Source organism: Dipodomys ordii, unplaced genomic scaffold (assembly GCF_000151885.1).
Source record: "Dipodomys ordii isolate 6190 unplaced genomic scaffold, Dord_2.0 Scaffold88, whole genome shotgun sequence".
NCBI classification, from domain to species: Eukaryota; Metazoa; Chordata; class Mammalia; order Rodentia; family Heteromyidae; genus Dipodomys; species Dipodomys ordii.
Genome location: NW_012267304.1, coordinates 5,277,298 through 5,303,800, shown reverse-complemented (window position 1 = coordinate 5,303,800; position 26,503 = coordinate 5,277,298). Strand labels below are relative to the sequence as shown.

Here is a 26,503-nt window from a genome sequence, read left to right as displayed (position 1 = left end):
GCCTGAGGCCCTGGGTTCGATTCCTCAGCACCACATAAGCAAAAAGAAAAAAGCTGGAAGTGGTGCTGTGGCTCAAGTGGTAGAGCGCTAGCCTTGTGCTGAAGAGCTGAGGGACAGCGCCCAGGCCCAGAGTTCAGGCCCCACAACTGGACCCCCCCAAAAAAATAAAAAAAATAAAATTATTCTCAGTAGTAGTTTGCCAAACTATAGCAACACAAAGAAGAAAAGCCAGTCTCATTGCTTTGGAACAACTTTACTTGATAGCCATGTCTATTCTCTTCCCTTTCTGTCTGCCTCTGTTAGCTTTTGTCAGCTTTTGTTGCTGTAAGTTCACTTGAGTCATGCTGACTGATAGAGAAAGGAGTGGTTTAAAGCCAGTTGGGAATTAGACTAACCTAGGGTACAAAGATCCTTAGTCTGCCAGAGACGTTATGAAAGTAGATTAACATCAGGTTGATCTCTGGTTATAAGAGCTGTAAGTGATTAAAGAATGAGATGAATTGATGTTTGCCATGGAACCATAATGCTCAGAGTTCTTTAGATATCTATCCCTGGCCAGGAATGGTATTTTATGTCTTAATGTCAGTACTTGGGAAGCCGAAGTCTTGAATTCAAGTTCAGCTTGGGGTACACAGTAAAACCATGTCTCAAAAAAAAGAACCCCAAACACAGAAAACAGAGAACCAACCAGGTGCCCATGGCTCACACCCAAAATCCTACCTACTCAAGATGCTGAGATATGAGGATCACAGTTTGGAGCCAATCCAGGCAGAAAAGTCCATAAGACCCTTATCTCCAATTAATCAGCAAAAAACCAGAAGTGGAGCTATAGATTAAGTGGTAGTATGCCAATCTTGAGTGAAAAAACTAAGGGACAACACCCAGTCCCAGAGTTCAAGCTCCAGTATTGGCACACAAAAGGACTAATCAAATCCAACTCTTATCAGATACTTTACATCTGTATTAAAATATACCAAGAAATATGCATTAGATTCTATCTAAATATCTCTCTCAACTTAGCACTCACTTACCAGTTAACCAGCCCATTTCATTTTCAAACATCTCTAAACTCACTGCCACAACTGCAGTTACCACATAGTGATAGTTAACATTCCAGAAGTCAAAGATACTTGTATTTAGTTAGCATTTTGTTCTTTGAAGAAAGACACATTAGCCAGCAGTGGTTAAATTTACCCTCTAAGTAATATCTGTCTTTAGAACTTTAGGAGTGTTAAGATGCACAGCTTTACAATTGACTTCTACCAACCCATCCATAGCAATTTTAACTGGTCTTTTATTATTGAAACCTTTGAAGCAGTTGCCACCAGGACTTATTGCCTGTAAAAGACTTGGCGAGTCAGCTAGGCTAAACAACATAGATATTTAAAGATAGAGCCAGTATTAGATCTGTTGGTGACTCTAACACTTTATGCCACAGAATTGGAATTACAGTTAGACCACAGGGCTCGACACTGCATTGATCTATCACTATAATTTCTACAGTAGAAAGTATCCAGGAAAGCATTTGTTTTTGTTTTATGTTAAAACATAAATGGTTTCAAGGAACTCTGTAAATAAAATAATGATTTTATAATGTAAAGGCAAGTTACCAGCTTTGAGCCAATTTTTGGGCATAGTTGGCTAAAATGAAGAATACTTTTAGAGCTTTTCAATAAAAATTGCAGGAATAATAGGAAAAAAGTTTTTAAATGGTTATGGGCTATGCCTATTTTACCATACTTTGATTTCTTACAATAGGGGTTAAAATATAATAAAACTATCCAGATTATAATTTTTTTCTTATAGCTGTCTTTGGAATCTGATTATTAAAATGGCAAGGAAGATATTTTAAATAGACACAAATATTTATAAATGCACTGTGTTTTCACAATCTTGAGGGAAATAGCAATGAAAATGTTAGAAGCATAGGCATTATTGAGTATTATCTGTTTCTTCCCCCAATCCAGTTGAAAACTTTTCTTCATATGAATCAAATAACGTACATCATTTGGAATCCTGTTTCTGGTATGGGTGTTTTTAAAAGGATAGTGAAAACATCTCTCAAATTTTATTCCTGGTATTAGTTGGTACACTGTCCCAGTCATGTGAATATTAGTTGGATTACAAAGAAATTTTGTCAATAGAAGAATTTATCATTTCACTCATTGAGATGCCACATACCTGATCATGCCAACACTGCAAATTAATGGTACACTAGAAGAGAAACCAGCATATGACTAGATATGCTAGCCCAGAAATTGATGTTTTTCGTCATTCAGGATGTCAGAGAGACTAAACAGTGCATCAAATTGTCATTTGTAAGCGAAGTCATACGCTAAGAAGTGAGAAGAATGAATGATAGGACCTGGTGGAACAGAAATTTCCTCAAATAATTTGAGTATCAGAGTTGATTGCTGCTGTTCTGTTTCTGTGAAGTTGTATCACATAATTCCAAGAAAACCTTCCAGAAGGAAAAGTTAAAAAAAAAAAATTCCAACATAAATGAATTGTAAATTAGCTTATAGCTTTACACATTTTACAATGTAGATTCCTTCTTTTTCCCAGAGAACTCACCTGGCACTTCCCTAAACTCTCTGGAGTTACAGCTTTTTCCTTTGTGTGCTTATGGCACAAGGGCATGTACTTCTATTGTAGCTCTTGCCTGCTTGTCTTCCCTACTACTGAGGTTGGTGGTCCCTTGAGGATGTAGTCGAGGTATTTCACATCTTTATATCTCCAAAATACCTGTCAAGATTTAGGCATAACATATGCTAAGTATTTCAATAAGAATGTTCCCTCAGAATACTGAAATAATTATTTGAAAGCAATTAAAGAAAGTGTTGGATCAAAGCATATAAGAGAAGTGAGGATTGAAGACTAAAACATCTCTGAAAATATTGTCATAGGAAAATAAATTCATTTGCAAAGATGATTTACTTTGATTTGTAGTGATTTACTTCTCAGGTTAGAAATGTTTATATTTTTGTTTTCTATTTATAATTTTAAGTCAGAGCTACTTACTGCTCATTACTTGCTTTATAACTGCATCAGTTGTTACTTAATAAAGGATTGAAATACATGGTTCTTATCAGAAGCTTTAGGTAAACAAAATGTTTAGCTATTCTAGTTGTACCCATCAATTTCTGCTATCATTAAAATGAAACAATTAAAATATAAATTTGTTTTCTCATGGACAACACAATACTAATTCTACAAATGAAATGAATAAGAATCAGAAGTAGCTTGAAGAAAAGAAAGAATTACACTTGACATAGTATGTATTACCTGTGGCACACAGTTGTAGCTTACAAGAATTTATAAAACAAGATGTCGGCCAAGTGCCAGTGGCTCATGCCTATAATCCTAGCTATGCAAAGAAGCTGAGATATGAGGACTGTGGTTTGAAATCAGCCCAGACAGTAAAGTCTGTGAGACTCATATCTCCAATTAACTACCACAAAGCCAGAAGTGGAGCTGTGGCTCAAGTGGTTGAGCACAAAGTTCGGGGACAGCACTCATGCCCTGAGTTTCAGCCCCAATACAGGTATGTGCACATATACACATACTCTCTCTCTCTCTCTCTCTCTCTCTCTCTCTCTCTCTCTCTCTCTCTCACACACACACACACACACACACACACACACACACACAAGATGCCATGAGCTACACATTATAACTGCTGTATGGAGGACATTTTATTCACTGTAGCACTACTTCTCAGATATTTTTGAGTCTTTATTAAGAGGGATGGTCATTTCCCTGAAATTTTGCCTGTAGTTCCTAGCCCTACAGAGGTGATGGCTTTTCAGAAACAGTCTTTCTGTGATGGCTGGATGCTTTGGGAAGACCATCAAATTTCAGATGAGCAATCTTAGGTCATGGCTTCGCATTGTGTCATTTATTAATATCTATCTAGTTAATTATGTTTGGTTCTCCTAATGGATGGAACCACTTAGAGAGGTTGAATTGATACAGAATTGAAACTTCAACAAATGAAACAGTATTTCACATCTTTTTCCCAAGGAAGAGAATTAAGCTAGTGATTGGAGTATTTTTATTATTATATTTAGCAAGTTGCAAAAACTACTTTTGAGATTTAGCCTCTAAGGGTTCTACCTTTGAGGAATCTCACGCTGTTCTAAGCATGATTTTCTTCTTCATTCTCCATGCAGTAAATACCACAAAATAAGTGTCTGCATAATGAATAAATAACTTGGAAGTTACGTGGACTGCTCAATATATTAAATGTTGGTTACAGGAGGGAGACGTCCTTTTGATAGGAATTTTATAGGAATAGGTTAGTTTCAACAATATATCTGGCACATAAAATAAAGATGTGCATGTAAGACATTTGAGGAGTTTATAGTAGAAGGGATTTATTATACTTAACAATTGCCAGTAGTCAGGCCTCTTCCAAGTTGTGATTTTGTAAGACTTGGAAATTAAGTGAGATCAAATCTACTCAGTCCTTTAGTGGGAAAAGATCCAAATCCAGCTGCAGCAAGGACTAGTGAGTGATTCAGAACTAATGTACTCTATCTGGGGTTTCCTAGCAAGTTTTCCGTACTATGCTTATTATTGTCTTCTGTATTCTGTGTGTGTGTGTGAGGGAGTGGAGGCTTTGAACTTGTCCAGCTGAATCTACTGTAAGAGGTCTTCTTTCATGGGTATTATGTTACCACAAATTTCAATGCTCTTTCTGTTCTACTTATTTGCTTAATAAGGTAATTCAGACTTAGGACAGTTACCATATAGTTCCAAAGCTCGATTGAAAAATACATACACAGTATTTCCTCTCAATATGCTGTAATTATAACAACACTGCTGAAGTTAATGATAGAATTTGTTACGAATTCTGATAATCTTGCTTCTTAATTATGTTAGGATGAAGTAAGGTTTATTTCAGTTCTGTATTTATTGAATACTTAACTGAGAATAAGTTACTGTGTATATACTATGAAGCTACAATGATGAATAATGCAGAGTATCCTCAAGGAACTTGTAGTCTTTATTTTAAAGATTGTTTTTTGTTTTGCAGTCTTTTAAGAAAGATTGATGTGTACAGAGATTGTAATGTGGAATGTAACAAAATACTACTTGAGATATAGAAATAATAACTGGAAGTTTGGATAAATTAGCTGAAGATTATATAAATTAGAGAAGGTTTTACCAAAAAAACTGAAACTTAAGCTGAACCTCTATGGGCATTTTCAACATTGAAGAATGAGGATCTGGAGAGATTACTTATTATTTGTTCAAAAACCATCTTGAACTGGGGCTGGGAAGGTGGCTCAGTGGTAGAGTGCTTGCCTTGCATTCATGAGGCCCTGGGTTCTATTCTTCAGCACCACATAAGCAAAAAAGAAAAAAGCCAGAAGTGGTGCTGTGGCTCCAGTGGTAGAGTGCTAGCCTTGAGGTGAAGAGCTGAGGGACAGCGCCCAGGCCCAGAGCCAGAGTTCAGGCCCCATGACCAGACCCCCCAAAAACACAAAACAAAACAAAACCATCTTAAACTAAATTAAGAAGACAGAAGTGTTTGTTGTTTGAAGGAGAACTATAAGTATCTAATCAGGTTCTACTGAGGACAGTGAAAGAGGAAATGATAGTCTTGGGCTATATTTTTTTTCCAAAGGCACTAAGTGGCCATTCAAAACAGATGACTTCCACTGCTTATATATCTGATAAAATGGAAAGAATAGAGATTAGGAAGAAAGATTTAGGAGGCTAATGTGTATGCATGTGCCCTTAGTGAGGCTTGAACTCAGAGTCTTGGCACTGTCCCTTCGCTTTTTGGTTCAAGACTGGTGCTCTACCACTTCCAGCGTTTTTAGTGGTTAATTGGAGGTAAAAGTGTTAGGGATTTTTCTGCCTTTGTTGGCTTCAAATTGCAATCCTTAGATCTCAGATTCCTGAGTAGATGGTACCTAGCTTAGGAGGTTAATTTTAAATATTTCAAATGGCAGATGCTACAGTCCGAAAATTTAGTACTAAAAAGGAAGCAAAAACATGTTAGTAATTGATTATAATGGGAAGTAAAGAGCTGAAGAGACATGCAAAGATTTCTTATATAAAGTGGCTGGGGAAGATGATAATATTAAATGTTAGGCAGTTCAAGAAAGGAAGTATATATTTTGACATGTTTGTAAGAGATTTGTTTTTCATGTCAGTGTAATTTTTAATTAGTCTTAGACTTATCTTTTTCCCCCTAGTCTGAGCTTGAAGATGTTTCAGTTAAAAATTCATTAATTTTTCTTTCAGGATAGGGTACTAAGAGTGGAATATACTACTTAATATTATATGTTATTCTTTATTATTTTAATATATTCTCTTAAATAAAGGGAAAAGACTCTTGATAGCATTATCTTCTCTTAGCCCATGCTACACGGAAAACATGGAAAATGAAAAATTATTTTAATATATTCTCTTAAATAAAGGGAAAAGACTCTTGATAGCATTATCTTCTCTTAGCCCATGCTACATGGAAAACATGGAAAATGAAAGGTAATCCTTTTTCCGTGCCAGTACCAGAGCAGTACCAGAGCATGAACTCATGGCCTGGGCAATGTACCTTTCTTTTTTGCTCAAGGCTAGCACTTTTCCAGTTGAGCCATAACTCCACTTCTGGCTTTTTTCTAGTTAATTGTAAATAAGACTCTCATGGACTTTCCTGCCTGCGCTGGCTCCAAAGCTTGATCCTCAGATCTCAGCCTCCTGAGTTGCTAGGATTACAAGCTTGAGCCATAGGCCTCTGGCCTGAAAGATAGTTTTTATAGGGCACCAATTGTATGCAGGAACATTGATATTATGACATTTATTGAAGTATAACAGAACTCTCAAAATTCCTCTTCTAACCAAAAATACATTTTGTGGATGAGAAATCCATAAAGAAATAAATGTTTGTAAACATTGGGTGGTTGTTATGGAATTTAAATATCAGTACTTATTACCTAAGAACATCTGGATTTCAAGAGTGAATTAAAATAGATTCCAGACTTCCTTGAAGGTAAACAGTATATCTGTTGATTTGACTAGTACAATGGAAATAGACTGAATTTTTATTATGATAAAAGTCACTGTCTTCTATTCCATCTATTTAGCAATGTTTTTGGGTAATTTGTTCTCCTTTGGGGAGCTTTCCAGATGTTTTGTGAATGTGATTCCAATTTACAAGAGTTGTTTTTATATTGTAGCCAAATGAAGTCTTAACTCTGAAACTCTCTCATTGGGTGTAATTCTATCCAAAAGGTCCTCAGGGTCCTCTGCAATGTGTGTAGGAGTGCCCTGTGACACTTTGGCTCCTTGACTTGCCTAGACTTTCAATTCTTCCTGGGAAAGGAGTAGAGGAAGTTTCTTGGAGGCAAGGAGTCCACCCCTCACTGCAGTAATTTACATTATTAACAAAGAAAATAACAGTTCCAGCTATCATCTGGGGTCATTAACTTTTGAGCAACAGTCATATAATGCTAGGAAAATGAGTAGCTAAGTACCATTCAAACAATTTATATGGCTCCTTAGGCACAGGTGTTGACTTGTGTTTTCTTTTTTTGTTTTTTTTGGGGGGGGGTCCGGTCATGGGGCCTGAACTCTGGGCCTGGGCACTGTCCCTCAGCTCTTCAGCTCAAGGCTATAGCGCTCTACCACTTGAGCCACAGCGCCACTTCCGGCTTTTTTCTTTTTGCTTATGTGGTGCTGAGGAATCGAACCCAGGGCCTCAGGCATGCAAGGCAAACGCTCTACCACTGAGCCACCTTCCCAGCCCGACTTGTGTTTTCTAAAGTGAAGAGAAGCCTGGAAATTTAGTAAAAATGACAAGGTGGTTACACTATATACATTGTTCAAAGAAGGCTATTTTCAAAGAAGAACTTATGAATTTTTTAATGCTTATATATCATCATGGTATAACAAACACCAAGTGGTGAAATAACTTTAATCAAGTGTCCAAATGGTTTTATGATTACATTTATTTTTTAATATCTATGTAGTAGTCATTGCAAGTATGGATTATGACTTTTATAATGGCCCATAGAAAAACACTCCTCAACTTGTTGGAGGAGCAACTCTAAACTGCCTCATTCTGCTCAGCAGCTGCTCTGTGCCCTGTGTTTGCTGAGCACCTTAAATATTTTCCCAAGCAAAATTCCCATTTAGAGTCACAGTTGCAGATGACTTTGACTCCCTATGAACACCACTGATACAGAGGTGACACAAATGCATAAGTCTGTTCCATTTAAAAGCAAGGAGAGGTTTTTTTGGTGCCCTTTTTAGCCTAAAACCATTTGAAAGGCTTTTTTTCTCCTATAAAATTTACTGGCTAGAATTTCACTTTCGTTGGAACATTGGACTATGATTATTTTATTCAGTATTATGATATAAGCCTTTGAAAGGACACCTATCAATTTCAGTGTCCCAAATTTTCTTAAGTAAACACATGTGGTGGCGGTTCTGGTATTTTTTAAGGTTTCCATAGAAACAAGAAATCTTGGAGCTAGTTTTTATCTTACGGCTGTGATTTACAATTCTGTATATGAAAAGGAAGAGTCTTACCACCTCAAGCAAAATTAGTAGAACACCCACTATGTGTTAGTTTAATGTGTTATGGGCTAAAGGGAAACAGTTCAAATCCTGGAGTTCACAATATAATTAGAATCTCCAGGTCTCTCTTCTATGGCAAGGTACCTAAGCCTCCTCTGCAGTGAGCCATGCTTGCAGAGGGAGTGGTTGTGGAGAGCTGGACGACTGCCCTAGCGAAGTGAGAGCCAGTGTGTGGGGAATAACAACCTCCAGGAATGCTTGTGGACAGGGTTACTTCTTTGTTGGGTTTTCATTTGATATTTATTTCATTTTAACTAGATATTTAGTACTTACAGGTTTCCAAAGGATTTTATTTGTGCCTTTCACTTTTTATATTGTTTGTTTTGGTGTGTAGAACTCTAACCTCACGTCTTTTTTTCCTTGCCACTCCTTTATGACTAGATGTATCCCAAAGTACAATAACTTCATTGGGTCCTCCGTGAGTAAGCAATAAATCTTGGTCAACAGTTATTAGTGATCTACTGTAAAACTTAAACTTAGAGGCCTTTGTTACCATCAGGAAGTAGCTAGCAATAGCAAAGTGGAAATAAAAGCTTTCAAATTCAAAATAATTACAGGAAATCCAGGGTAATCAATGAAGAATGCATATTTATTTTTTTAAATAGTTTTGTTTACTGACACAGATAACTCAAAATGTGCTATATTAACATAGAGCTGTACTCCAGAGACTTGCTTTGTAACATATACAAAAGATTCATAATTATGATCTTACAGTGCCTCTAGGTAGTTAATCCTAACGTCTGGGAAATAATTTACTCTCTTTAAGCAAGTCGTATACTTCTCTTACAACCTTAATTACAGAGTTGATTTGCTTAGCAGACCCTTCTTTCCCTGCCTTGCTAAAGGAAACTTTCAGCCCAGGTTTGTTTGAATTAGGTCAAATTTTGGAATTGTAGAGCCCAAATTAATGAGCTTTTTATTCTGTTAGTTTGTTTTCCATCATTGATAATTACTTCCAGGAAAGTTAAGTCCACAGAAGATCTTCACTGAGTTGGTTTAATTGTGTTTACCAAAGTCTAAGAACTGGCTTTTAGTTTCATGGGAGAAGAGAGAGGACATGGCAGTGTTAAAGGAAAATGAGGTTCTATAACCTGCTCTTTAGACTCATGTGGCAGGCTCTGAAGAACATTCTAAACCAATGTTATTCCTCATAAAGGCAAACCAGACCTTTGAATTTTAAAGTCTAATGTGATTGAGAAAAAGTGTGTTAATGCATTTACTTTAACCCCATCAGCTTGGTAAGTTATAGGAACTGCTTGGTTGATAAACATTCTGATAGTCCCACTAGATATGCACTATTTTCACTCATCTTTCCCAGACTCAGGCTTCTCTACTAGGTAATTTTTATTGCTTCTGAGGGTTGATTTTCACCAAGTCCCTTTTCCCTGTTGGATTCTTACTAAACCTGAAATCCCACAGAGAACAGGAAGAATGGCCTCGTGAGTTATTAAAGGATTTTTGTTTTCTGTGTGTATGAATCAATGGCTGGTTTCCTTTGCTCACTTAAAGAGACTGTTACATTTTTTGTTATGTCTTCCCTCGATGTCATATTATTTATCTAGTTCATAATATGTCCCCTATTAGAAGATGGGTAAAGCATAAAAATAGGTGAGTAATATGGATCCCTGTATGTTTCAGGCCACAACAAAATAGCAACACAAACATAAGAAGCCATATAGCACCTTCAGGATACAAAGCATCTGTTTTCCTGTGGGGGAAAAAGGCCCATGAGATCAAAGCTACTCTATGACTCTGTCATGGAAGATTATTATCTATTTATAGCTATGAGTTTTAGATACTGTGCTGCACCGTGAATGCACAGTAAGCCAACTAACAACTAAAATTTAGATCACTTTTTATCACATACTAAATGAATAACAGTTAACCGATATGTGTGTGGACAATGCACTTTACTGGAATAGTTTTTAAGTTGATGAGTAAAAGATACTCATATAAGAAAAAAGAATATAAAGGAACATTGATAGTTTAATTAAGGGTATAACCAATAAGGTCATTTAACATTGATCACACTACCAATAAAGTTTTCTTACATATGGATGTATATGAAATTACTTTCTTATTTCTATTATACATTTATTAGACATTGCCTTTATTTACCATGTATGGTATATAAGGCACCAAGTATATAATAGGGAGCAAAAATGAGCACCATACTTTTTGACCTTATGGTCTAATGAAGTTATCTATCTATTATGGTCTAATGAAGTTACAGTATATACATGAATATGAATAATCAAGTTAGATTTTTTTAAAACTTATGTCCCTTATAGGTATTTGTTTGCCTGGTAGATTTTCTATATATAAGTTGGATCCATACACATTAAGAATGAGTAAGGCCTTGCATTAAGGTGTTATTCTCTTTCTTTTGTTTTCTTTGTTTTTAGATTTGTCTCTGAAATGTGACTTAATTTATAAGATTTGGACTTGCCATTAGGTACTGAATAGCTCACATAAATAGTAGTCATGTTTATTGCAGTGTAGTAAAATACCTGGAATCAAGGTGTTTCAGAGAACTGAAATAGAACATCAAATGCTGCTAGATATATACCTATATGTGGCATATAGCAGGCTTTCAGTAATTCTTTGCTAAAATAGTAACTCGTGTTCGTAAATATTCTTCTATCAATAATCATTGTGACTGTGGGAAGTTTTGCTGTGTTGTCTTATGACTGTAATTTAAATTGCAATGCTTTCACCATAAGCAGGCACTATAAGCTCATAATAATGAATCTTTTGTATATGTTACAAAGCAAGTCTCTGGAGTACTTTTCTATGTTAATATAGCACATTTTGAGTTATGTATCAGTAAACAAAACTATTTTAAAAATAAATATGCATTCAGTCTTCATTGATGACCCTGGATTTCCTGTGTTTTTATTGGTAATGGAATGGAAAAGTATACAAGTAAAATTTTTCTTTGCCTTTGAAAATAGGGCTTTTTAAGACATGACCAACTAAGAGAGTGAGTTAAAATACATTTTTCTGTTTCTCTGATTCATTTTAAATATATTTCTTGAAAGGAGTAAAGTAAAAGCTATTCCACATTAAGAGATTGAGAAATAAGATGGATTAAAGTCTGAGAGCCTTAGTAGTACATGAAGAACCACATATTTCTCCTGCACAAAATCTACATATGGCATTGTACAATTTTCCTGAAAATAAATGCTGAGGTTATCTTGCCCTGACCAGCTTATAGTCTGACATATTTAAACACTACAACTAAACATACAGTGTCTTTTACAATAGGGACAGATTCTCTAGTTAGTTTAATGAAAAGGAAATAAATGACTATTTTAATGTATAATTTCTGTTGAATGATCCTTTATATAGCCCAGTAGCTAAGGAGAAACAATGGGGAAGAATAGATAGAATCCAAAGTAATAACAGCAGAGGAAAAGCAAAATCAGACAAGAGACGGAGCAACCTACAAGGAGTGTGTAAGAATCAAGTGAAAGAAGTACAGAAGAAATGCAAAAGAGGGAAGCAGTTAAGTCCACATCGGCCACCCTTGGTGGTTGTTCTCTGCTGCTCCCTCACCATTATCTGCTTAATTTTTATATTCTCCTGGGCTATAGCATGCTGACAAATGGCTAGGGGCCTAGAAATGTTGTTATGCTGAGCTCTTTTGTTGTTCTAGCTAATACCTGTTACATAAGGCATTCTTTTCTCTTTTTGAACAGCTACTCTGGAGTGTTATGGATTAGGATGGATCTGGTCAACAAGTTTGTGGAACAATTGGAAGAATAATGGAAAGATCAATGGATGAAGGAACCTAGGATGTCAGATGTAGTACTTGTTCCCATCTTTACTATTAAGTTGTTGGTAACATTGGACATGTGGTGTCACCTGTCAAAATAAGGGTGCAGACTAGATGCTTCCTTGGTTGACTCCATGACAATAGGGAAAGTTGTTATTGGAGGACATTTCATATAGTTCTAGTGTAGTATTAGCTTTGTCTACTTTATGGAGGCTGTTTTGAAGATCAGCAAGGATAGAGATTTTAAAATGCTGTGGAAATTGTATGAAAATCCTATTAAATTAAGATGAGCGATTTAAGAATATTTCACCCCAAAGCTACTATATAATAATAAAAAGTAAGTAGTTCCATTTTAAAGAATACAAAGCAAATTACAGAGGCTTTAAAATAGATCAGTATTTATATGCATAAGGCCTAAAACTACAGATCAAGGAATAGATTAAATAAGCACTGCCTGATATTTGTTGGTTAAGCAACTAGGCTATGGGAATGAGAAGTGCTTACTTTACAGCCCAATTCCCATTCTTTTTGTCAGTTACTCTTAAAACCTCTAGAAAGAACTAGGCAATGGATTATGTACCATGTCTGTAACTATTGCCTATCTACATAAAGGCTGAAATAGAACCTGCAAATTTGTACAGAAGGCAAAGGGTCATTTTGCCCTAGTGACAGTATATGAGAAAACAAGGCTGACTCACAGGCTAGCTTGTTAGACCCGATGGGCTTAAGTAGCGGCACCAATAGATACTATATGTCAGGTGGTTGCTTCTTCTTTTCCTCACCACCAGTCTTTTCTTTCATGTCCTTTTTGTAGCATTTTACTGTTCTTTCTTTCTTGCCTTATTAGGGTAAAAGAAAATAGGGGGAAAGGGGTAAAAAAAAATCTGGGAAGTGAAATAGGACAAGAAAATGAAGGAAAATAAAGATGGAAAATATTACAGTGAAATAGTACAGAGTATTGGTTTCATTCTCTCTATATGTATTCCTCAGTATTATAGAGTTCATCTTGAAATTTGACTACACTCTTTCCAGAACTTACCTTATTTGGTGACATATGTGAAAGTTATAGACAGACTACACAATGAGGTCCAGCATGTTGTCTCTTGGTAGATCCATACCATCTAGGACTGACAATAGTATTAAGAGTTCAATTTATTTATTTCATTGCCATGGAAGAAGGGAAGGAAAAATTATATAACTCTAATGGCAAGTATAAGGCAATTTATTCAAGTTCAAAAAGCAACTTAAAAAGCCAGAAAGAAGCCCACCAGCCTAGATATGTCCAAATCCTAGTACTTTGGTAACTCTTTTATGAGTTCCAGCAGATTAAAATTTCAAATTGTGGAAAGGCTTCAGAATAAAGGGAGGCTTAGTACCCACTAATACAGCTTATTAAATTTAAATAAAACAGATGTTTATCAAGGGCAGCAGCTCTGAATCACCAAGATGAAATGAAAAATGAAGGAGAAAAAAAAGCTAGTACTTTTACAAGAACTGGACCATTTATCTTAGATGGTTTCAGAAAGCATTCACTAGGGCAACATTCCTTAAAGCTGATTAAGTATGTGTTTTTTTATGTTGATTTGTTACCATTCTAAACATATTACTGCAAAAGACAATGGGCTCTAGAGGCAGATAGGGCTAAGTTTAAACATGGGCTCTTTTACCTACTTGTATGACCTTTGGCAAGTTGCTTATCTGACTGAATATCACCAACCTAAGTTATTTCATCTATAAAATGGAATATTTTGATGACTAAACAAATGTGACTTTTTTTTTGTTCTTTTGTATGTTCTTCCCCATTGAATAACCCATTTTCACCGTATTTGATGTCAATGCCATACATCTGGTATATACATTTTTCTAATTTGGAGAGGAGAAGGGAAATAACAAAATGCTGAAATAAGGATACATGTTGACCCATTGTAACAATGAGATATACAAGACACTATGTTGAAAAAGAACTTTACAACTTGGGGAGGGGAGGCCCAGGAGGGAAGGGATGGTAGGGGAAAAACAAAGGAGGAGGTAACAATGCTCAATAGGAAATATACTCATTACCTTATTCGTGTAAGTATAACCCCTCTGTACAGTATCTTTACAATAAAAAATATATAATTTACACACACACACACACACACACACACACAGCACCTAGATCACACTAAGTATTTAACAAATACTAGCTCTTAGATATGAAAAGCCACTTTTGCTCATAGTGTCCTGTTCAAGTATATTAAAACTCATCTTTAGAGCTTGATTAAAGTATGCTTCCAAAGAGGGATGTAACCAAGTGAGCCACTATGAGGTGGGAAGAAAATATTAGAAATTCTACTAGGATCACTTTACTAGAATATAAGAAAATATTTAAATTATACCCCTCTTTAGCATTCAGATTTACCCTGGTACTCTCATCTGACCATGCTGGAAGGTTACTGTCAAACTGCAATACATACATTTTGCATTTTTGAGATTTCAGACTTTACGTTTTCAGATTAGTGATAGTAAACCAAACTTACCATGTCTATAGCCCTTTACATAATAAATGGCATATAGCAGTTACTAAAGAAATATTAACTATTATCCTCTGAGATGGCCACAGTTAATTTCTAGGGAAAATAACTTGTTTAGATCTACCCATGACATTTGCAAAGGGTCAATCATAGTCCAGTGGCTCATTTTTTTATATCTGAATCTCCATATGGCACAGCACTGTGGGTAACAACTTACCTAATGAATTGTTAATCAATGTTCTTTAACAGCCATACTTACTAAGCATCTAGTGTATGCAAAAACTGCACTTTTGAAGTTACATTATTCTTTTATTAACACAGTAGCTCTTGTGATAGGTGCTATTATTATTTTTATGCTATTATTAAAGCCTCCATTTTATATAGGAAGTTGGCACAGGTTAGAGATTTCCTCACTTGTCACACAGCTAGTGTGTAATGGAGTCAGGATCCATATATGCAAGTGTTTCTGACACCAGAGCCCAGGTTTCTGGCTATTCTACTGTACTTAGTTCTATGGAATGGTAAATACCTCTATGTAATTGCTAATTTCAAAATTATATTTTTAGCAAGCCACAGAGAGGTGTTGGTATAACTTTGAGACTTGGATAGTATGGGGGAAGCACTAGGGATCAAACCCAAGCCATGCTAGGCAAGCATTCTACTTGAACTACATACCTAACCCCCAGTGCATGTTTTTCATAGCCATGTGGGAAATAATACTCAGGAGCTATAGGTGAGTTTTCTAAATTCTAGTCCCATTTAAGTAGTTTATTTAGAGTTAGGCCTACTAGTCCACACTTAAAATGCCAGCACTTGAGAAACTGAGGCAGAAGGATTGTTGAGTTCAAGGCCAGCGTGGATTACATAAAAAGTATGAGCCAGCTTGGGCTCATAAGTGCCATGTTGTCTGGAAAACCTAAAATGGAAAAAAATAATCCATTCAGTTCAATACTATCCTAATTTAGACAATACAAAGATGAGATCCCTGGAAATTATGGAAGTCTGTCTCAGCTTATTTTTGTGTTAGTTTCTTCAAGGTAGGATAAAAAAAATCTTGTGTTTTCAAGTTTCACCAGAAGGAAATTGTTGGTGGCCATACTATAATCTGTTTTCCAAACCCACACATTTTTTTTCTTTCCAACACTGTTCTTGTCATGTGTAGTAATGAATGACTCAAAGCTATATTGAGTCTTAAAGATGAATCTGAATCATAAGCAGAAAATTACATTATAATAATTTACTCTGGAAGAATATATTTTAAAGGACTTTCATCAGAAAAGTAATTAAAACAAAGATGATTTCTAGCAGTTCATTCCTAAAAACACTGTAATGGTCATTATCTGGAAGGCAGTAAGAAATACTTGCCATACTTACATTTAGCCATCTGTTTCCTTATGTATCTTGTATTTTCCAGTTTTATTTCTGCTTCACTAAATCTAATTCACAACCAGTTCCTCTAATTTAAAAGGGAAGAACTTTTGGCCTAAGAGGCAGATTCTGACAATACTACTGTAGTCATCACAGCTTGCAGCTATGGTGGTCTCATAAAGAGCAAAAGGTGTTCTTTTTATGAAAATACCGTATAGAGGGGTTACAATTACACGGGCAAGATAATGAGTACATTTCTTATCAAGCATTGTTGCCTCCTCCTTTGTTTCCCCTTCCCATCCAAAAGGTGTTTTAATAACTCCAGATTCAAGCAATTTAAGAACTTCAAACTCTTCAGGAGGTTAATAGATGATAATACTCTAAAGTGAAACTTGTAGGATAACAGCCAAATAATACAAAACCTACAGAAACTAAGCCATGCACCAGTGGCTCATGACTATAATCCTAGCTAGTCAGGAGGCTGAGATCTGAAGATCAAGATTTGATGCTAGCACAGGCAGAAAAACCCTAGAGATTCTATCTCTAACCATCAAAAAGCCAAAAGTGGAGGTATGGCACAGCACCAGCCTTGAGTGAAAAAGCAAAAGTATAAGACCCTAAATTCAAGCCCCAGTATCAGAAAAAAGAAAGCCCCTAAAAAAGTATTATGGCCGGGCGCTGGTGGCTCACGCCTGTAATCCTAGCTACTAAGGAGGCTGAGATCTGAGGATCGCGGTTCAAAGCCAGCCCAGGCAGGAGAGACCGTGAGACTCCTATCTCCAATAAACCACCAGAAAACCGGAAGTGGTGCTGTAGCTCAAGTGGTAGAGCGCTCGCCTTGAGCTGAAGAGCTGAGGGACAGCGCCCAGGCCCAGAGTTCAAGCCCCACGACCGACAAAAAAAAAAAAAGTATTATGGTCTGTTTCTTGGTGCCAATGCTAGGGCTTGAACTCATGGCCTGGGCACTGTCCCTTAGCTATTTCACTCAAGGCTAGCACTGTATCATTTGAGCCACAGCTCCACTTTTGACTTCATGGTGGTTGATTGGCAATGAATTTTAAGGACTTTTCCTTCCCAGGTTGGCTTCAAACCATAATCTCACATCTCTTTCTCCTGAGAGTTAGGATTATAGGAATGAGCTTCTAGTACTCATCCTCTATGGCCCTTTATTCTTCCCTCTTACCCTTCAGTTCTTCTCTCAGTAATTTCTTCTCTTTTTTGTGTGTGTTGGTTGTGGGGCCTGAACTCTGGGCCTAGGCGCTGTCCCTCAGCTCTGATTCAGCTCAAGGCTAGTGCTCTACCACTTGAGCCACAGAGTCACTTCCAGCTTTTTCGGCTTTTGTGGTGCTGAGGAATCAAACCCAGGGCCTCCTGCACGCAAGGCAAGCACTCTACCCCTTCTCATTGCTTTTTGAGTCTCTTGTAGGTTGGCACCCCTTCTCTACCTCTGACTTCATTTGCTTGCTTTCATTTGTCTCCGTTTCCATCTTTGTTTCTTTGTATATTGCACTTTTTCCTTTCCTTTCTACCTTCTCCGCCCTTTGTCTCAGTCCTTACTTCATTGTTCCATTCCCCATGAATTGCCCATCAGACAGCATTAAAATAGGTATATTAAAATTCATAAGCATGAACATTCATTAAGCAGCAAGTAGATTGTATTTATAACTGTAAAGGGAATAACACTAGTCAAATAATGCTGTACACATGGTTTACAAATGACAATTTTCTTTAAATCATGGTCCTCATCAAAATTAGGTTCCACTCTTTCCTTCCTAAGCTGTAATTGTGGCCTTTGTTGCTCCTCTGTATGCTTAGGCTTGATGAATGATCACATTTTTTGCATCTTGTTTTCTGTTTATCATTTCTTGAATTTGGAGAAGCTAAGAATGTTACTTAATGAGAAAAAGAAGTTATCTGTGATTTTTGAAATATGGGTTTAAGATTCCAGTATTCTATGTTTCTATAATTCAGACATGTATTCATTTCCAGATGCTTTAGTGGAGAATAGCAGAAAAGGGAATTTCCTGATTGTTGAAACACCTCATGAAGAATATTTTTAAATTTTACACTAACACATTTTCATTTGCTTCTCTTCAGCTATCTAAACAGTGATTTTTAATTTTGATTTTAATTGCTTCCTTGTCCTGAAAAATGATTGCATGTAATATGAGCTCCTCTCTCTTTGGGAACTTTCTACCTGTTAACTGATTAAGACTATCAATGGTTTAAAAAGTAATAAATGGTTACATAAATAGATTACACTTCAATCATTTATGTTGCACATCTTATTTCTTATGATGAGCCTTATAATATGTAAGGTTTTACTTCTTTTCAGTTGTTTTATTTTAATATTTTTAGCATAGATTACAGGCACAGCCACATACCATTTGATACTTTGATAGCTAAATTCTTTCCTTAGGATGTTCACTTTCATTAAAGTGCTATTTAGCTTTAGATGTTAACTTTGACAGATGTTACTGCCACTTTTCAATTAGGTAAAGTATATACTTGGGAAGGTGTCAATTTGAACTGAATATATTTGAATTTGGTATGTGAACTGAACTGCGGTTTAAACCTTTCCCATTCATCATGTGGGAGATTGGAGCAGCTGGCTGGGTTCATACGTAAGTGTTTTGTTGTTTTTTTACCTCTAATAATATTTAAGCATCAGAAAATGGCTTCCTATTTTATCACAGAGATCTTCATATAAATTGACTACAAGATCATTTTGTCAGTTCCTTAGACTGCCTAGCATTTCAATTGGCCATCACTACTTTGATATAAATTGCTGTCCATGGGCAATATTAATATTTTACAATCCCATTTATTCTTGCAGTTTTTCAATAGACAGGAAGTCTAGCTGTATTTATACTTTGGCTACTAATGAATGCTATTGAACTATATTTTATCATCTTTAGGCAAAGGCATTTCAGATATGAGATCAGAATTGGCACTTAAGACAAGTATTTAATTTAAAAATTTAAAAATAATCCATTAGAAAGTGAAAGCTAAGCTGTGGATACTAGGAACCTTTTTGGAATTGAGCCAGAATATCTAGGTTATATCCCTACCTATGTCATTATTTAGCTAGACCAACTAAACTAGTTACTGCCCAACTCTGAACTATGGTATCATTTCCAAAGGCTGCTTTAACATTGCCTAGGTTCTGTGTACTAGAAAGAACTTGGTTGAGGGAATCTGAATCCTCTTGTTTATCAGCTATCCACACCAGCCTGGCAGCACAGAGGTCAGTCTCCAGCTGCATTTTTATCTTTTTATAATCCCTTAAATCCTTGCTGGGCTTTCACGGTTGGTTCCTTTCCCTGGGAATTTGCATTTAGAGACACTGATGGCTTTCTGCCTTTGGAATTTTTCTCTGCTCATGAGTTCAATGAAAAGTTGTTTAGTGTTGGCTGAAAAAATGCAGAAATAAAAATGTTTGTTTGAATGTTTCTGTAAAATTAGACTTATTTCTATCATGACTAATGTCCTTTTACTGTTTCAGAGCTTTGAAGTCAGTAAGTGTTGAATCTTGGTATATAGTGAGGCATCATAGTCATTTTCTCCCATGCTGCCTTAGCAGTTTCTCCTTTACTCATTGTATTTAATACTATTCTCTCTCTCTCTCTCTCTGTCTCTCTGTCTCTCTCTCTGTCTCTCTGTCTCTCTCTCTTTTTGTGAAAATACCTTACAGAGGGGTTACAATTACACGGGCAAGGTAATGAGTACATTTCTTATCAAGCATTGTTGCTTCCTCCTTTGTTTCCCCTTTCCATCCCTTCTCAACCCTCCCCTCACCACCCTGCCAAAGTTGTAAAGTTCATTTTCGACATAAGGTCTTGTATATCTCATTGTTGCAGTGGATTCCACCTGTATCCCTAGTTAAACAATTTCCTTTTTCCCTTCCCCTCCACAAAGTATACCAACATCAAATATAGTGAAAACAGGGGTTATACCGTGGGGGAGGGACATACAAAGCAACAAAGAAATAATCTTATAAATATGTTAGAAACAATCCCAAGAAAGGAAAAACATTTGAGTCCTTATCTTGGGGTTCATTTTACCTAATGTCAATTTATCTGATCGTTTCTGCTTGTCTCAAACATATACTAGTAATTGCAAATAAGGGAAACCATGGGACCTATGTTTCTCTGGGCCTGGCTTACTTCACTTAATATAATTTTTTTCCAAATCTTTCCATTTCCTAACAAATGGGACAGTATCATTCTTTCTGATGGAGGCATGGAATTCTGTTGTGTATATATACAACATTTTCTTGATCCATTCATCTACTGAGGGGCATTTGGGTTGGTTCCATATCTTAGCTATTGGTAAATAATGCTGCCATAAACATAGTTGTGCTGATAGCTTTAGTATGGTCTTGTTTGTGATCATTTGGGTAAATGTCCAAAAGTGAGATTGTTGGGTCATAGGGGAGCTCTATGTGGATTCTTTTGAGGAACTTCCATACTACTTTCCAAAGTGGTTGAACAAGTTTACACTCCCACCAACAATGCAGTAAGGTTCCCTTCTGTCCACATCCCCTCCAGCATCTGTTGTTGTTAGAGTTCTTGATTCTAGCCATTCTAACTGGGGTGAGGTGGTATCTCAATGTTGTTTTGATTTGTATTTCTTTTATGGCTAGGGAGGTTGAGCATTTCTTCATGTGTCTATTGGCCATGCTTCTTTCTTCTTCAGAGAAGTTTCTATTTAAGTCTTTAGCCCACTTATTTATTTGGTAGTTGTTTCTTTCAGAATTTGTTGTTGGGGGATTTAATTTTTTGAGTTCCAGGTATATTTTAGATATGAGATGCATATCCGTTGTATAGCTAGTGAAGATCTTCTCCCAATCCGTGGGCTTTCTATTAATCTTGCTAGCTATGTCCTTTGCCATGCAGAAGCTCTGCAATTTCATGCAATCCCATTTGTCCAACATTTCTTTGATTTGTTTTATTTCTGGGTCTCTTTTAAGAAAATTTCAGCCTGTGCCAAGGAGACCTAGGGTTTCTCCTATTCAGTCCTGCAATGTTTTCAAAATGTATGCTTTGACTCCAAGGTCTTTGATCCATTTGGAGTTGATTCTGGTGCATGGTGATAGATAAGGATCTAGCTTTAGTTTTCTACAAGTAGTGAACCAATTTTGCCAGCACCATTTACTGAAGAGACTTTCTTTCTTCCATTCTATTTTTTTTAGCTCCCTTATCGAAGATTAGATGGCTATAGGTCTGTGGGTTCATTTCTGGGTTTTCCATTCTATTCCATTGGTCTCTTCTTGTGCCAGTACCAAGCTGTTTTGATTACTATGGCTTTGTAGTAGAGTTTGAAATTTGGTATTGATATTCCTCCAGCACTGTTCTTTCTGTTAAGGATCGTTTTTGCTATTCGGGGTCTTTTATTGCTCCATATGAATTTTTGGATTGCCTCTTCTATTTCCTTGAAGAATGAGGTTGGAATATTGATAGGTATCACATTGAATTTGTAGATAACCTTGGAAAGTATTGCCATTTTCACAATGTTAATCCTTCCAATCCAGGAGCATAGGAGGTTTTCCCACTTTCTAAGTTTTGTTTTGATTTCCTTTTTCAGGTTTCTAAAGTTTTCATCATAGAGGTCCTTCACTTCTTTGGTTAATTCCTAGGTATTTTATTTTTTGTGGGGCTGTTACGAATGGAGTTGCTTTCCTGATTTCCGCCACGCTTTTCTCATTGTTGGCATACAGAAAAGCCATTGATTTTTGAGGGTTAATTTTATACCCTGTTATTTTTATCAGCTTCAGTAATTTGGGAGTGGAGTCCATGGGATTCTTTAAATACAAGATCATGTCATCTGCAAAGAGGGGGAGTTTTACTTCATCTTCTTCTATTTGGATCCCTTTTATGTTTACATCTTGTTTTAGGCATTCTAATAGTAAATGGAAGAGAAGTGGAGAGAGTGGACATCCTTGTCTCATTCCTGAGTTACGAGGAAATGGCTTTAGTTTTTCATCATTAAGTATAATGCTGGCTGTAGGTTTGTCATATACAGCCTTTATTATATTGAGGAATGTTCCCTGGATTCCTAGTTTTTCCAGAACCTTCATCATAAAGGGGTGTTGGATCTTGTCAAATGCTTTTTCTGCATCTATTGAGATAACCATGTGATTCTTATCCTTGATCTTGTTGATGTGATGAATTATATTAATTGATTTGCTTATATTGAACCAGCTTTGCATCTGTGAAATGAATCCTGTTTTATCGTGGTGTATGATTTTGTGGGTGAATTGTTGAAGTCGATTGGCCAAAATTTTGTTGAGAAGTTTTGCATCAATGTTCATCCAAGAAATGGGTCTATAGCTCTCTTTCTTTGATGAGTCCCTGCCTGGTTTTGGGATGAGGGTTATCATGGCTTCATAGAATGAGTTCAGTAGTGAACTTTCTCTTTCAGTTTCATTGAAGAGTTGAAGGAATATTGGAGTAAGTTCTGCTTTGAAGGCTTTGTAGAATTCTGCTATAAATCCATCTGGTCTTGGGCTTTTCTTGGATGGGAAGTCTCTTATTGCTGTTTCTATTTCAATGCTTGATATGGACCTGTTAAGATGGTTTAACTCATCTTGGTTTAGTTTCGGCATGTTGATATTTGTTAGGAAAAGGTCCATTTCTGCCAAGTTCTCAATCTTATTAGCATAAAGGGTTGAGAAGTATTCCCTTATAATGTTCTGAATCTTGATTGTTTCCGTGGTGATGTTTCCATTCTCATCTCTGAGTTTATTTATTTGGGTGTGTTCTCTTCTTTTTCTGATGAGATTTGCTAAAGCTAGAATTATTGAACAACCAAGGTTCCAAATCATGAACAAAACTTGCTAACTTGATCCTATTACATTTTAGGTACTTAAAATTGTCATTGCTTTAAAATAAGTTGACTTACACTGGTATAAAAATTGGCCTTTCAAATCGGGCACTGTGGCTCACGCCTATAATCCTAACTACTCAGGAGAGTGAGATCTGAGGATCACGGTTCAAAGCCAGCCCTGGCAAGAAAGTCCGCGGAACTCTTATTAATAAACCACAAGAAAACCGGAAGTGGCACTGTAGCTCAAGTGGTAGAGTGCTAGCCTTGAGTTGATTTGCTGAGGGACAGCGCTCAGGCCCAGAGTTCAAGGCCCACAACCGACCAAAAAAAATTGGCCTTTCACTGGTTTATTTTGAACATAAAGCACACAAATGCTGACTTGTATCACTGAAGTAGGTAATGTATGTCACTTTAGCATATGTTGTCTTTTAATGAAAATCTAGAGCTAGATTCAAAATGTACTTTCATTAAAGGAGGCCTTGCACTACTAATAAAAAAGCAGATGATAACGAACAGTCGTCAAGGTGGAGAGAAATTAGAACCCTGATACATTGCTGGTAGCAGTACAGAATTATTACAGCTATTGCTGTATAATCCTCAAAAAGATAGAATTACCTTTGTGTATACCCATTTCCACTCTAGTATCTTCTACCCAAAAAATGAAGCATGTTTTACTAAAAGTTATGTACAAATTATTCAGAATACCTAAAAAATGGACACAGCCCAAAAGTCCATTCATCTATGGTGTATTCATACAATCAGAGATCATTAGGTACAGTAGAAAGAATATGTATTCAAATGATTTTTTTCTTTGATGCGATTGTTTCTAACACATTTATAAGATTATTTCTTTGTTGCTTTGCATGTCCCTCCCCCACGGTATAACCCCTGCTTTCACTGTATTTGATGTTGGTATACTTTGTGGAGGGGAAGGGAAAAAAACAAATCATTTAAATAGGATACAGGTGGACACATTGCAACAATGAGATATACAAGTCGTTATGTCAAAAACGAACTTTACGACTTTGGTAGGGGGGGATGGGAAGGGATGGGAAGGGGAAACAAAGGAAGAGGCTACAATGCTTGATAAGAAATGTACTCATTATATTGCCCATGTAATTGTAACCCCTCTGTACAGTATTTTCACAATAAAAAAGAAAGAAAGAATGAAGTACTGATTCATGCCAAGTGAAAGAAACCCGACATAAAACATAATGTCAGTATATGAGGCTCCTTGCACAAAGTACCCAGAATAGGCCAACCATAAAGGAGAAGAGATTTATGGTTGCCAGGAGCCTTAGAATGGAAAGTGTTTACAGTGAATGAATGAATGAATAAATAAATGACTGTAGGATTTCTTTTTGAAGTGATGAAATGTAATTTTGAGTAGTGGTGATGGTTGTACAACTGTGAATATACTAAAAAGCATTGAATTGTATACTTTTAAAAGTGTATTTAGTACTATCTAAATTATATCTCTGTAAGACTGTTGTATATAAAAACTTTAGTGAGTGTATTACTACAACTATCTGAAATGATAAGGGTATTAGGTTATATTTTATATCAGGGGCCAAAAGAGGGAAGAATAAGGAGTTAGGGAATATGCAAATTTCTGAACAGGGATGGTAATGCTGGTTGTACAACAATGTTGAATGTATTTCAAATTGGTTAAAATGTTGTTTTGTGCATATTTTGCCACAGTGAAAATCCATAATACCAAAAATCAAATTTTAAAATATCCTAATATTTAAGGCATTTATCCTTTCTTTTATTTCTTTTTAAGCAGAAAAACTAAAAATGTGATTGGTCTTTTACTTTTTATGTCTGTGATACTTCTGGATGGTGTTTTAGAATTTTTCTTAATCTGTATGTATGTAGAGGATGTGATTATGCACACACACTTACATATACATGATTTTTTTCTTGGGTTTGAATGAGAATTTGAAAGTATTTTTAAGGAAGATAAAAGAAGCTAAACCATAGGTAATTTATGGTGTTAAATTATACAATAGTTCTTTTTTTCTTTATTGCTATTGTTTCATACATGGATTCTTAAATCCAAGGATGTCTAGAATTTAATTTTAACAAATGGGGACACATACAGACACATATAAATGTATATGAAGTATGTGGTCACATAAGCTATTGAACTTGAGCCATGGACTATTTAATCATCTAAATTAGAAAGATAGGGTGGGAAGTATACTTTAGCATTATTATGCTAGCCTAACAAGTGCACAGCCTTGAGTTCAAAATATCCAATATAACCAAAATACAAATTTAAAACTTGAGTTGCATTATTTTTATTTTATTTATTTTAATTTTGTGCCTATACTGGGGTGTGAACTCAGGGTCAGGTGCATTTCCTAAACTTTCCAAGGCAGATGCTCTACCACTTGAACCACAGCCTTACTTCTGGCTTTTTTGCTGGTTAATTGGAAGAGTCTTACTGAATTTTCCTGCCAGGGAAAGCTTCAAACTGTGATCTTCAGATGTCAGTCTCCTGAGTAACTAGGATTGTAGGCCAATGCTTCCCAGCTCGAGTTCCTTCATTCTTAATCTCAAATTTACTAATTCCATAAGTGGGGGGAGGGAGGGAGGGAAAGAAAAGTGGAGATAATGAGGGAAAATGTGACACTGTTCAAAAACAAATGTACTTACAAGAGAAACAAAAAAAAGCACATAGTACATTTTAAATATGTTAAAAAATAACTATGTTAAAAACAATAGCAAGAAAGGAAAAAAAAAAACACTTGTGTCCCTGTCTTGGGTTCATTTCACTTAACCTCATCTTATATAGTCATATGTACATAGGTTTTGACCTTTTCTGCTTGTCCTTGTATGTTCTTCCCCCACAGTATAACTTCTTTTCACTGTATTTGATGCCAGTGCCCTGCATCTTGTATATACATTTTTCTAATTTGGGGAGGGGAAGGGAAATAACAAAATGCTGAAATAAGGATACAGGTTGACCCATTGTAACAATGAGGTGTACAAGACAGTATATTGAAAAGGAACTTTACAACTTGGTGGGGAGGGGCGTTGGGGAGGTGGAGAGGAGAGGTATGGTAGGGGAAAAACAAAGGAGGAGGTAACGATACTCCATAGGAAATATACTCACTACCTGACTTAAGTAACTGTACCCACTCTGTACATCACCCTTACAATAACAAGAAAAAAATTATACAATAGTAAAATGCTGTTTTCAGAGAACAAGTTACCACAGTTTCCTGATTTCTTTGTTAACCTTGAATAGGAAAAACATCTACCTAAAAGAATTTTCTTTTATATAGCAGGACAGAGTGAACACCAAAATGCACTGAAAACACAAACACAGTGGATGAGTTTCAGATTCTGAAGGAAGGGAAGGAAAGTGAAAAAAAAGAAAGGAAATTAATCAGTGAGAAACTTTATTATATTGCAA

At 36.1% G+C, this 26,503-nt stretch overlaps 1 protein-coding gene across 1 annotated transcript in view; it reads left to right on the top strand.

The window, feature by feature from the left end:
• Ammecr1 (Alport syndrome, mental retardation, midface hypoplasia and elliptocytosis chromosomal region gene 1) overlaps positions 1-26,503 on the top strand; it is a 129,993-nt gene that overhangs the window by 79,113 nt on the left and 24,377 nt on the right. The window lies entirely within an intron of this gene.